Genomic DNA, 12,604 nt, shown 5'->3' on the forward strand with positions numbered 1-12,604 from the left:
GCCCAACACTGGATTTTTGTTTTAACATTTCTGTAGTTACTGCATGACAAGCAGATTGAAAGAAGGTTCAGTAAGACAGCAAGGAGGCTTAAGGAATCTGTCTGTCTATCTGTCTATCTATCTATCTATCTGTCTGTCTGTCTGTCTGTCTATCTATCCATCTATTATTTTTTGAGGCAGGGTCTCACTATGTAGCCCTGGTTGAAATTTTCTGTGTAGACCAGGTTAGCCTCAAACTCACAGAAATCCACCTGCCTCTGCCTCTCATGCACTGACCCATGAGATTTTTTTGTTTGTTTGTTTTTGTTTTTTCGAGACAGGGTTTCTCTGTATAGTCCTGGCTGTCCTGGAACTCACTCTGTAGACCAGGCTGGCCTCAAACTCAGAAATCCTCCTGCCTCTGCCTCCCAAGTGCTGGGATTAAAGGCGTGCGCCACCACCGCCCAGCGAGAAATTTTTATAGAAATATTGCTTCCACTAAGTGAATACTGAAGGAAATTAAAAGTAGAGAAAAGTTTGGTGAGAAGAATAAAGACTTATTTTCATTTTTGAAAGAGGATCTGGTTTTGTAGCCCTTGCTTTCCTGGAATTCACCATGTAGACTAGGCTGGGGTTTCCTGTCTGATTTTGGGGGATAGAGGGGGTTAGATTTAGATTTCTTCCTTTCTTTATTGTATGTATATAAGTACTCTATCTACATAGAGAGTCTGCATGCCAGACGAGGGCATTGGATCACATTATAGATGGTTTCAGGCCAGCATATATTTGCTGGGAATTGAACTCAGGGCCTTTGGAAAAGCAATGTGTGCTCTTAACTGTTGAGTCATCTCTCCAGCCCTAACCGAGCTGATTTTAACTCAAACAACCTCCTGCCTCTGCCTCCTGAGTCCTGGAATTAAAGTGTTTTTGGTCTTTTTTTTTTTTTTAATTTTAGGGTTCTGACGCTAGTTATTTCTAGCATGACTTCCAGTTGTACAAAGGAAAACAACAACAACGACCTCTACAGAGCCGATGTAGAGAATTTCAGAAGCTGTGGAAAGGATTTAAATATATATATAAACAGTGTTGCAGTCTTCATATACACCAGAAGAGGGCATCAGGTTCCATTACAGATGGTTGTGAGACATCATGTGGTTGCTGGGAATTGAACTCAGGACCCCTGGAAGAGCAGCAGCCAGTGCTCTTAACCACTGAGACATCTCTCCAGCCCCCTATGGAAAGGATTTTTGAGGAATGAGTGCAGAAAGAAAGTGAAGAATGAGTGAAGAAAGCCAAGGTACTTTCTTGCCTGAAAGCTATTTTACAGGGTTATCAAATAGCTCATTCCTTTCTTCCTTCCCCTCCTTCCCCTCCTCCTCCTCCTTCTCCTCTCCCTCCTCCTCCTCCTTCTTCTCTTTCTCTCTCATACACACAAGAAGAAGAAGAAGAGGAAGAGGAAGAGGAGGAGGAGGAGGAGGAGGAGGAGGAAGGAGAAGGAGAAGGAGAAGGAGAAGGAGAAGGAGAAGGAGAAGGAGAAGGAGAAGGAGAAGGAGAAGGAGAAGGAGAAGAAGAAGAAGAAGAAGAAGAAGAAGAAGAAGAAGAAGAAGAAGAAGAAGAAGAGGTGTGGTGGCACCACCTGTAATTTCAGCACTTGGAAGGTAAAAGTGGAAGAATCAGGAATTCAAGACCAGTTTGGCTATCTAGAGGCCAGCCTAGGATATACAAGATGCTGTCTCAAAAAGAAATAGGAAGCAAGCTAGGTGGTGGTAATGCATGTCTTTAATCTCAGCACTTGGGAGGCAGACAGGAGGCAGAAGTAGGCAGATCTCTGTGTTTGAGGGGCCAACCTAGTCTACAAAATGAGTTCCAGGACAGTCAGAGCTACATAGAGAAACCCTGTCTCAAAAAACAAACAAACAAGAAATATTAAACAGAACAAGTATTTACCTGAATGGGCTAACCCATTCCACAAGTACTATGTGTCCAATATATTTGAATTTAGAGTTCTAGCAAGAAATCTAAATACTCCAGAGCAGGTGGATTATCTCTTCTCTTTTCTGTAATCAAGATGTGTAAACTAACTACTAAGATTAAAGACATGAATCTGGCTTGATGGCACACTTCAGGAATCCTACACTACTGAAGTGGAGGCAGAAGAATCAGGATTTCAAGGTCATTAACCACACACAGCAAGTGTGAAGCTAGCCTGGGCTATGTTTGTCTCAAACATTTACAAAATTGGGATGGGATATCAGTGGGATGGCTCAGTGGGTAAAGGTGCTTGCTGACAAGTCTGACAGGCTGAATTTGATCCCAGGGACCCCCATGGTGGAAGGAGACAATTGACTCCTAGAAGTTGTCACATACATGGTGTGGCTTGTGCATCCATACGCACAAGATAAACATGCACACACTCAAAGACAGCAGACAGAAAGTCAGCAGACAGGGAGGTAAACTTTTTTCCTTTGTTATTTCAAGATAGGATTTTTTTTTTCTATGTGATCCTGGCTGTCCTGGAACACTCTGCAGACCAAGCTGGCCTGAAACTCGGAGCTCTACCTGCCTCTGCCTTGAGTGCTGGGACTAATGGCATGTGCCACCATCCCCAGCTCAGACCTAGTTTTGATCTTGCACAGTTCTTTCCTAGTTTGTGGCCTCAAGCATATGCTCAACCCCTCAAGCCTAGTTTTATCACCAATGCTGAGCAGATAGCATGGGAACCTACTTCAAAGATTTGTTGGGAAAATTAAATGAAAAACTTAACATGTTTGGCTCAGTGACTTAGACGTACTCCCTGGCATACTCATCACAGAAACAGATAATAGAAAGAACATAACGAGACTGGAAAGTTGGCTCAGTTGTTAAGAGCACTTGTTCTTGCAGAGGACCTGGCTTAGTTTCCAGCACTCACACGGCAGCTCACAGCTGTCTACACCCCAGTCCCTGAGCACCAGCTGTGGACACAAATACCAGCAAAACAATCAAACACATGAAATAAAGTATACAAATCTAAAAAAACTTGAAAAAACCAAGAAAGAACATGAATGTTACTTTATGTCAGTGACTATGCTAAGTACTTTAAATATAACATTGTCCTAATTAATCTTTCTCTGGTGGTTTGAATGAGAATGGCCTCTATAGTCTCATACGTTTGAATGCTTGGTCCCTAGTTGGTGGAACTGTTTGGTAAGGATTAAGGGGCAAGGGGCGTGGCCTTGTTTCAGGAGGTAGAGGTGTGTGATGGGGGATGGACTTTGAAGTCCGAAAATCCCACCCCTCTCTCTCTCTCTCTCTCTCTCTCTCTCTCTCTCTCTTTCTCTCTCTCTCTCTCGGTTCTTGTCTTAATATGTAAGGTTTTCAGTTACTGCTCCAGTACCATTTCTCCTGCACCCTGCCATGTTCCTTGTCATAGTGATCGTGGACTCACCCTCTGAATCTGTAAGCAGCCCTCCACCTAAATGCTTCCTTTTGTAAACTGTTTTCTTCATGGTGTCTCTTCAAAGCATGTCTTTCGTAATCAAGACACCTTCTGTTCTGAGACAGGGTCTCCTGGTAGGTCAAGCTGGCCTTGAACTTCCAATTACCTTGCCTGATTCTCCCAGTTATGGGATTACAGATGTGTACCACCATGCACAAAGAGAAAGATACTATTTTTACTCAGATCGTACTTTCAAGATATATTGAAGGCAGGTGTGATGGCACACACCATTACTCCCAGCACACAGGAAGCAGAGGCTGGCAGACCTCAGAATTCGAGGCTAGCATGTTCTTACAGAGTTCCAAGACAGCCATCATTAAACACAGAGAAACCCTGTCTCAAAACAAAAACAAACAAAACAGATGCACTGAGACTTAAGTAATTTCAAAAATTAGAGGGCTGTACAAATAGTCTGTATAATTGCCCTCTGGTGTGTGTATGTAATTTGAACAAGCTGAAATACATATACAAACATATTTACATGCCCATTGTTGCCAGTCTGAGATTCTTAGGACTTCTATCTATGATTCATGGACCTGGAATAGCTTCCTGGTATTAGTGGACCCAGATTGAACCCAGGGCCTCTGTTAAGTCAGCACTTTAACACCGAGGTAAGCCTTTAGCCCCTGATGGTGGGTACTTTATTGCAAAGGGTAGTATAAAATGCATTGCAAAAGTACAAATCTAACTGTACATTTCCCTAGGGCCTTGGTGAAATCCTTTACTTAAAGTCTTATTTTTACTTATTCACTTTATATCCACTCCCAGTCACCCCTCCCACAACTCCTTCCCCATCCCTTTCTCCCTGGTGGGGGGCCCTCTAGGTTTCTTCCCCCATGGTGGCATATCAAGTCTCTGTGGGGCAAGACAAGGCAGCCCAGCTAGTAGAAAATATCCCACGTACAGGCAACAGCTTTTGGGATAAGCATCCAGGTAAGTTGACTCTATCTTGAGCCTTAGTTTCCTCATCTATAATATGGAGGAACTAGCTCAGCTTTTTTTTTTTTTCAAGACAGGGTTTCTCTTGTAGCCCAGGCTGTCCTGGAACTCACTCTGTAGACCAGGCTGACCTCGAACTCAGAAATCTGCTTGCCTCTGCTTCCCAAGTGCTGGGATTAAAGGCGTGGGCCACCACCGCCTGGCTGCGCCACCACCAGCTTGAATCAACGTTTAGGAGTCAGTTTTCTTTGTCCTCTGTAGGTTCCAGGGATCCAACTAAGGCAGTCAAATTTACATGGCCCTTTACCTCCGAGCCGTCTTGCCAGCTCTGACGTACATGAGTTACCTCCACTCCTACCATGAAAGGCATCATTACAGCTCTGTCTTAGAGACACAGGGACTTTGGGCAAGGGACTGAGGGTGAAGGTATGGGGAAGGGAATTTTTTTCAAATAAAACAGGGAAAATGCTTCGGCTGACCTGCCCTTCTCAGTGTTGCTGTGAGCCTGTTGCTCATACCCTGTGCAATGTCAATAACGGTAAATGCATTGCGGGTGTGTGTCGGGCAGGGGCAGCTCTTGTGATTTTGTGAAAAATTTTAAAGATTTTTATTTTTATTTCATGAGTGTTTACATATATGTATACCACGCGTGTGCCTCTTGTCTTTGGAGGTCAGAAGAAAGAATTCAGTCCCCTGCAACTAGAGTAACAGCCGGTTGTGAATGACTAGGTGGGAACAAGACCCAGGTCCTCTGCAAGAGCAGAAAATGTTCTTTACCTCTGAGCCATCTAGCTAGACCCAACTCTTTAGTTTTTTTTTTTTTTTTAAGATTTATTTATTTTATTTATACGAGCACACTGCAGCTGTCTTCAGACACACCAGAAGAGGGCATCCGATTCCATTACAGATGGTTGTGAGCCACCATGTGGTTGCTGGGAATTGAACTCAGGACTTCTGGAAAAGCAGTCAGTGCTCTTAACCGCTGAGTCATCTTTCCAGCCATAGACCCAACTCTTGGATTCTATTTCTCCACATTCATTCTTTAGATTTGAGCCTAGGGGAGCAATATCCTTTTACAACCCAGATATAGAGAAGTAGATGCCAGCCACTAAAAACACCAAATTTCTGAGAAGAAAAGGTTCCAAGAAAAATATGCACTTTACTACAGTACCACCTGGTGGCAGCAGACTCAGCCTTTGCTGACTGCTCATGGCTGCCGGCTGAGAAGTCTGCATAGTCCGGGAACAGAAAAGCAGTCGAGATTGTTAAGGTGGGGAGGAGAGGGGTAGGGTGCGGTGGGGTGCTGTGGGGTGGGAGTCGGGTGAGTGTGAGAAACCAGCTGGTGGGTTTATGTTCAGGAGCTGGGGGAGATCCTGAAATGAATGTGTAGTCTCAGCTGAGAGTCTTTCTGAGAGAAACAGAAGAGTTACTGACACTCAGAGCAAATCAGTTAGTATACCGTTGCATGAGGTGACTTAGGTCAGTTATCTCAGTACTTGAGAGAGGCAGAAGGATCAGGAGTTCAGGATTAGCCTCATATGCCGTTTGAGGCCAGCTTTGTCTAAACGAGAAACAGTGTCTCAAAAAAACAAACAAACAGCCGGGCGGTGGTGGCGGCGCACCCCTTTAATCCCAGCACTTGGGAGGCAGAGGCAGGCGGATTTCTGAGTTCGAGGCCAGCCGGGTCTACAGAGTGAGTTCCGGGACAACCAGGGCTACACAGAGAAACCCTGTCTCAAAAAACAAAAACAAAACAAACAAACAAAACCAAACAAACAGGGTTGGGAAGAAGGTTGTGGTGGCTCTTCCCTCCAACCCTAGGACCACATGAGGGAAAGAGAACCAACCCTTCCAAGTTGTCCTAACACACACACACACACACACACACACACACACACACACACTACATAAATAAATAAATGTAAAAATATATACAAACACTGATCGATTATAAATTGAGTGTGGGAAAGTAGGTATTCTCTCTCTTTCTCTCTCTCTGTATATATATGTGTGTGTATATACACACACATATATATTTCAAATGTGTTTCTTTTATGTACTTGAGTGCTTTGTCTGCATGTATGTCCACCACATGCATGCATGCTTGATATCTCAGGCAATCAGAAGAAGGTATAGAACTGGAGTTACAGACGGTTGTGAACCACCATTTAGGTGCTGGAGGAACAGCTGAGCGTCTCTCCAGCCTCTTCACCTCAATTTTTTTAAAAAACAAATAAAACCCTTTCCCAGTGGTGGTTACTGAAATAGCTGTTTTCCTTCTTACCACTAGAGGGCAGAATATGAAAAGACTGGAGCAGTGTCACTCTCCCAAACAGGCTAATTAGCCCTAGAGGAATTCCGAGTGCTAAAGAGGAGTAAGTCTTGAATTTGCTAACAAATATATCTATCTGTCCAAGATATTTCTGGCTTATACATTTCCAATAGCTTCTTAAAGGCTCCAGAGTAAAACCTGAGCTAATGAGGACCGCACACAAGACTCTCCCCACTTGTCCCTGGTTTTCCCTCCTAATTTTATCTTTTTACCCTCTGCTCCGGAAGTAGTATGGGGCCAGCCAATCAGAAGCCAGCGAATGATCCCACTCTGTGACATTGTATTGATCTGTAATTCCTATTTAGTCTTTGTCTTAGTAAGGCTGCCCTGCCACTGCCCAGCCTTCCATTCCTTTTTTTTTTTTTTTTGGTTTTTCGAGACAGGGTTTCTCTGTGTAGCCCTGGCTGGCCTGGAACTCACTCTGTAGACCAGGCTGGCCTTGAACTCAGAAATCCGCCTGCCTCTGCCTCCCAAGTGCTGGGATCAAATGCGTGCGCCACCACTGCCCGGCTGTTTGTTTGTTTTTCAAGACAGGGTTTCTCAATTAAAGGCAGGCCTGTGCTGCCAACACCTGGTTTAACCTGCTTTCTTTTTTTTTTTTTAAGTAATAGATATATACGCCATTTTATTAATATATGTATATAACATATATTATGAAAATATATACTATGAAATATGACATAATATATATGAAAGAACATTTACTCTTTTTTTTTTTTTTTTGTTTTTTTGAGACATTGTTTCTCTGTGTAGTCCTGGCTGTCCTGGAACTCACTCTGTAGACCAGGCTGGCCTCAGAAATCTGCCTGCCTCTCCCTCCCAAGTGCTGGGATTAAAGGCATGCGCCACCACTGCCCGACTTTAACCTGCTTTCTTATACACCCCCAGGACTACCTACCCAGGGTGGTACTACCAACCATGGGCTGGACCCTCTCACATCATCAATCAAGAAATGCACCACAGGCTTGCCCACAGGCCAATCTGATGGGACAGTTTTGCAGTAGGGACTCTCCCTAAAAGGACTCTAGTTTGTGTCTTGTGTCAAGTTGGCATGAAAACCAGCCAGCACACTCACTCTGTAGTAAAAGGCTTCCTTTGAATTTGCAGATCTCCTGCTTCAGCCTCCCAAGTGCTAGGATTAAAGGCAAGAGCCACCACACCCAGGTACATTATCTTTTGCTCTCTAAAATTTAAATTAGAAGAGGAAAGGGCTGTATACAGTTTGTGGGGAGAGTCATTGCTTAGCACCGGATGAGCTAGTTTCCATCCCCAGCCCTGTGCTCGCTCAGCACTGGAGGACCTAAGTTCCATCCTCAGCACTGCCAAAAGAAAGAACGCAGAACAGCAAGCAAGCAAGACAACTCAAGGGTGAGAATGGGAGCTAAGGTTTTTAGCTAAAAAGAAACCATAAGCTCAGTATCTCAAAAAGGAAAATGAAAAGCAGAGACTAAACTCAGTTGTAGAATAGTACCTAGCATATGAAAGACTCTGAGTTCAAGCTCCAGCACTGAAGAAAAGCGATACTAAAACCAAGCTTTTAATTTAAAGAAATGAAGCGTCTGATAATTCTAAAAGAGACCCCAGCACGGGAAAACAGCTAAGTCATGCTAATGACTAGGCATCAGGGTAAAAATGCCAAAAACGCTGTCTTGCTCTTCTGGCCTTTCTGGGATATATATCTTTAGAGTAAAATGACTGAGCTAAGTGGAGTGTGTTGCTTTTTTGTAATTCAAAATGCCTAACTGACACATGAACCATTTATCTGTTTATGTTTGGGAAAAACTTAGGTATCTTTCAAGGCAGCTCCTGGCTCCTGCCTGTTCTCTCTCTTATAAAGTAGCGTTGGACATGTTACCTAGTACTTACTATTGGTTTGTCTTTCTCTGTAATTTTATCAATTTTTTTCCAGACAGGGTTTCCCTGTATAGCTCTGGCTGTCCTGGAACTCACTCTGTAAACCAGGCCAGTCTTGAATTCACAGACATCCACCTGCCTCTGCCTCCTGAGTGCTGGGATTAAAGGGCATCACTATACACAACTTAGACTGTAAGTTCTTTGAGGACAGGATACCTTGTCTGTTCCCAGCAGCACAATGTGTCCCGCAGTAGATGCTGATACAGTAGAGATACTCGGCTCAGGAAGGCAGACACTGCTCTCTACACATTACACATTTCCATTTATTTCATCTGTATGAAAGCCCTCTGAATAGCTACTGTTACACAGTAGCTCCTTTGACAGGGAGGGAAAATGTAACAGAGAAAACCTCGACAATGGCTGCAAAGCAGGGGGACAGAAGGGATTCAAATCGGGAAGCTTAGCTCTAGAGAGTAAGCACTTAGCAATTTTGTCAAATAACCTGAACTGCAGGGGAATGTATACAATATGAGGACGTGAGATATATATATTTATTATTATTATGAGAAGACATCCGATCCCCTGGAACTGGAGTTGTAGACGCCTGTGATCCCTGGACCTCTACAACAGTAGCAAATGCTCTTGACTATTGAACTGTTTCTCCAGCCCCTATATGTTCAGAGCATTTTTATACATATTATCCAAGTATATCAAGAGTCCGCTCATGTTGTTTTTTTTTATTTAATTTTTATGTGCATTGGTGCTTCATATCTATGCATCACATGTGTGCCTGGTGCCTTTGGAGACCAGAAGAGGGTGTTGGATCCCTTAGAGCCAGAGTCGTAGACAATTGTGAGGCTCCATGTGGGTGCTGCAAAACTCAAACCTGGGACCTCTGGAGGAACAGCCAGTTCTTTTAACTGCGGAGCTCTCTCTCAGAGCCCTTTGTGTGAAACCAGCCAGCAGTTCTACTCCTGAAATATCCAGATTCTTCCCTGTAAGCACAGTGAGTCGAAATACAAGGGAAGAGCATGGCAGACTTATTTTGTAAATTTCTTGGCCTTTGTACAGCTGCAAACACCTGACAGGTTGGCCAGCATTCTAGGCTAGTATCTAGAGAAAGCATTGTATACAGTATGGAAACGTTTCCTCTGGGGCTAAGCAACCACTTTCTTGGCCAGTTTTTCCATCAACCCAACAATGAAGAGTGTATGTGGGGTGGAAGGGGAGGGTGGATGTAGCGGTGATTCCACTTTGTACTATTGTTTTTAAAGGAGTCTGGCTGTAGGGAGCTCTCACAGATGCCTTTATTGGCAGCTTCAACCCCGTTGCTTTTGAGTTGCCATGGCAACAGGAAGCCAAACCCGGGTGGTGGTGGTGGTGGGGGGACGGGACTGTTTATTGGTGAGTGATAAGGAGCCAAATGAAAAGACAGTTCTTTGAGGGAAGCCTGGGGTTGTTGGGGGGTGGAACAGCGTGTTTATGTATTAGCATAGGGTAAATCCAGATGCCTCTTGGCACTATGGATACGCAAGCAGCTGAAAGCAGTGCAAACAGGAAGGCTACCTAGGAGCTTCCTGGCATGGTTTCTTCTTCTAATTGCGTGTAGCTCAGAGATCTGAGTGAATGACCAGGGGAGAGATCTGATGCTAGCAACTGTTCAGCACAAACACGTTCTAAAGTATTAATGATGCCCAGTAGGACCAGGAAGAGTCGGTGCGATTTTCTGAAAGCCAGGAAATAGCGGGAGCTGCCTGTACCTGGATAAAACCCACCTGGGAGGTGAGTGAGGTTTGCGTTTGAACTGAATTCCTGGGGACACAGCCATATGGCTTCTACCGACTGCCATCCTCCACACGGTATGTATGCCCCTCTTAGAGAGCAGCTAAAATCTACAGAAGATTATGCTCTTGCCATTACCTAAAATCCCTCCCCTACGATCAGCTGGAACTCTTCGCTCAAGTCTCAGGGTCTCCCAGTTCATCTTTCTAGGCTGACTTCCTGCCCCAAGACTAGGGTCCTCCTTCCCTTTTCCCAAGCCACTTTCCCACATCTCTTGATTTTTTTTCCTCTCTAGAGTAGGAGGCTCCAGGGGACCACAGCTGACTCCTCCAGCACACAGGACTGAGTCATCTTGCAGGCGTCAGAGCGGGTAGCAACAGCTCCGCTGATCTGTATGCAGCTCCAACTCCCTCTCCAGTTCAGAGTTTTGGAGCCGTCTTGTTCGAAAGTAAAGAACAGAACACAGATGGCTGGTAACAGGATCCCACAGGGGCCTCCTTTCCCACTGAGCTCATCCTGTTAATCCTTTTACAGAAGAGAACATAACTGGTAAATGGAGAAAGGGAAAGAAAAGAGTATAGCTTCTACAGCGTCTACAAGCCCTCTTCTGTAGGTCTTGGTAGGAGATCTCCAGTAAGGACTCTCTGAATCTTTTAGATTTTCTAGCCAGATTCCCTTCTCCCTGACCACTTCTTCCCCTTCAGTCCTTCTATTTTCCATCCCAGTTCACTGTTCTTTGTGATTTTGAATCCTGTTAGAAATGCTGGCATGCCTTCTTTGCACCAGACACTTTTAATTTCTTATTTTTATTTTTTTCGTATATGTGTACCCAGCTATTTAAAAGAAAATTGTTCTGGAAGCCAAATCCAGGACCTTGTAGGAGTAGACTCATGTGATCCTCCCACCTCAGCATCCCAGGTAGCTAGGATTGCAGGTATGAGCTACCACAAACAGCTGATTGCCTGTTACTAGCTGTGCCAGTTTAGACAATTAACCTCCCTGAGCTGTAGGTAAGGAGTCTGACCATTTATCTATATGCTCTACCAACTGGCTTACAAATTAAGTTAGCTAGAATCTGGAACACAGTCAGTGACTACTAAGTGATTTCTTTGCTCCTTGTTGCTGTAAGTGCCATGTGGTTTTTTTGTTTGTTTGTTTGTTTGTTTTTTCTTTTTTTTGGTTTTTCGAGACAGGGTTTCTCTGTGTAGTCCTGGCTGTCCTGGAACTCACTCTGTAGACCAGGCTGGCCTCAAACTCAGAAATCCACCTGCCTCTGCCTCCCAAGTGCTGGGACTAAAGGCGTGCGCCACCACTGCCATGTTTTCAGAGGGAAGTTTCCTACCAAGAAAGATTTCGTTTATGTTCCAGGGGTATGCTGACGAAATTTGCGCAAAGAAAGACTAATACTGTTTTTCTGTAACTCGGGGATTCTTAGTGAGGATTTTGGCTTTCTCTTTTTATTTATACTTATTCATTTGTGTGTGTGTGTGTGTGTGTGTGTGTATGTGTGTGATGTGTGTGTGTGTACATGCATGCCACATCATGTCTGAAGAGGTCAGAGGACAACTTTCAGGACTTTGTTCTTTTCTTCTATCACAGGTCTCAAGTATTGAACTCAAGTCTTCACACTCAGTGGCATGATCCATCTCATCAGTCCTAGCATGATGGTTTTCTTCTTCCCTCCCTCCCTCCTTCCCTCCCTTCCTCTCATCCTTCTTTCCTTCCTTTCTCTTTCTAGTTTCAAAAATTATTATTACTTTTTTACATCTATCTTTTCTGTGTATGAGGAGGAGTGTTATGCATACTGTCATGGGTATAGAGGTCTCAGGACAGACTGTAGGAGTCGGCTCTCTCTTTCCATCATGTGGATCCTGGGTGTTAGACTCAGACAATCAGGTTTGGCCACAGATGTCTCTATCCACTATGTCCATGTTTTTCTTTTCTTTCTTTCTCTCTTCCTTCCTTCCTTTCTTTCCTTTCTTTCTTTTTTTTTTAAAGAATTATTTATTTATTTTATGTATATGAGTACACTGCAGCTATCTTCAGACACACCAAAAGAGGGCACTGGATCCCATTACAGATGGTTGTGAGCCACCATGTGGTTGCTGGGAATTGAATTCAGAACCTCTGGAAGAGCAGTCAGTGCTCTTAACCACTGAACCATCTCTCCAGCCCTCCCTCCCCCCATTTTTTAAAATAATACTTTTATATTCTTTCTTGGAAGATCAGATGCTAGGCTG

This window comes from Grammomys surdaster, unplaced genomic scaffold (assembly GCF_004785775.1).
Source record: "Grammomys surdaster isolate TR1022 unplaced genomic scaffold, NIH_TR_1.0 126278, whole genome shotgun sequence".
In the NCBI taxonomy this organism is placed as follows: Eukaryota; Metazoa; Chordata; class Mammalia; order Rodentia; family Muridae; genus Grammomys; species Grammomys surdaster.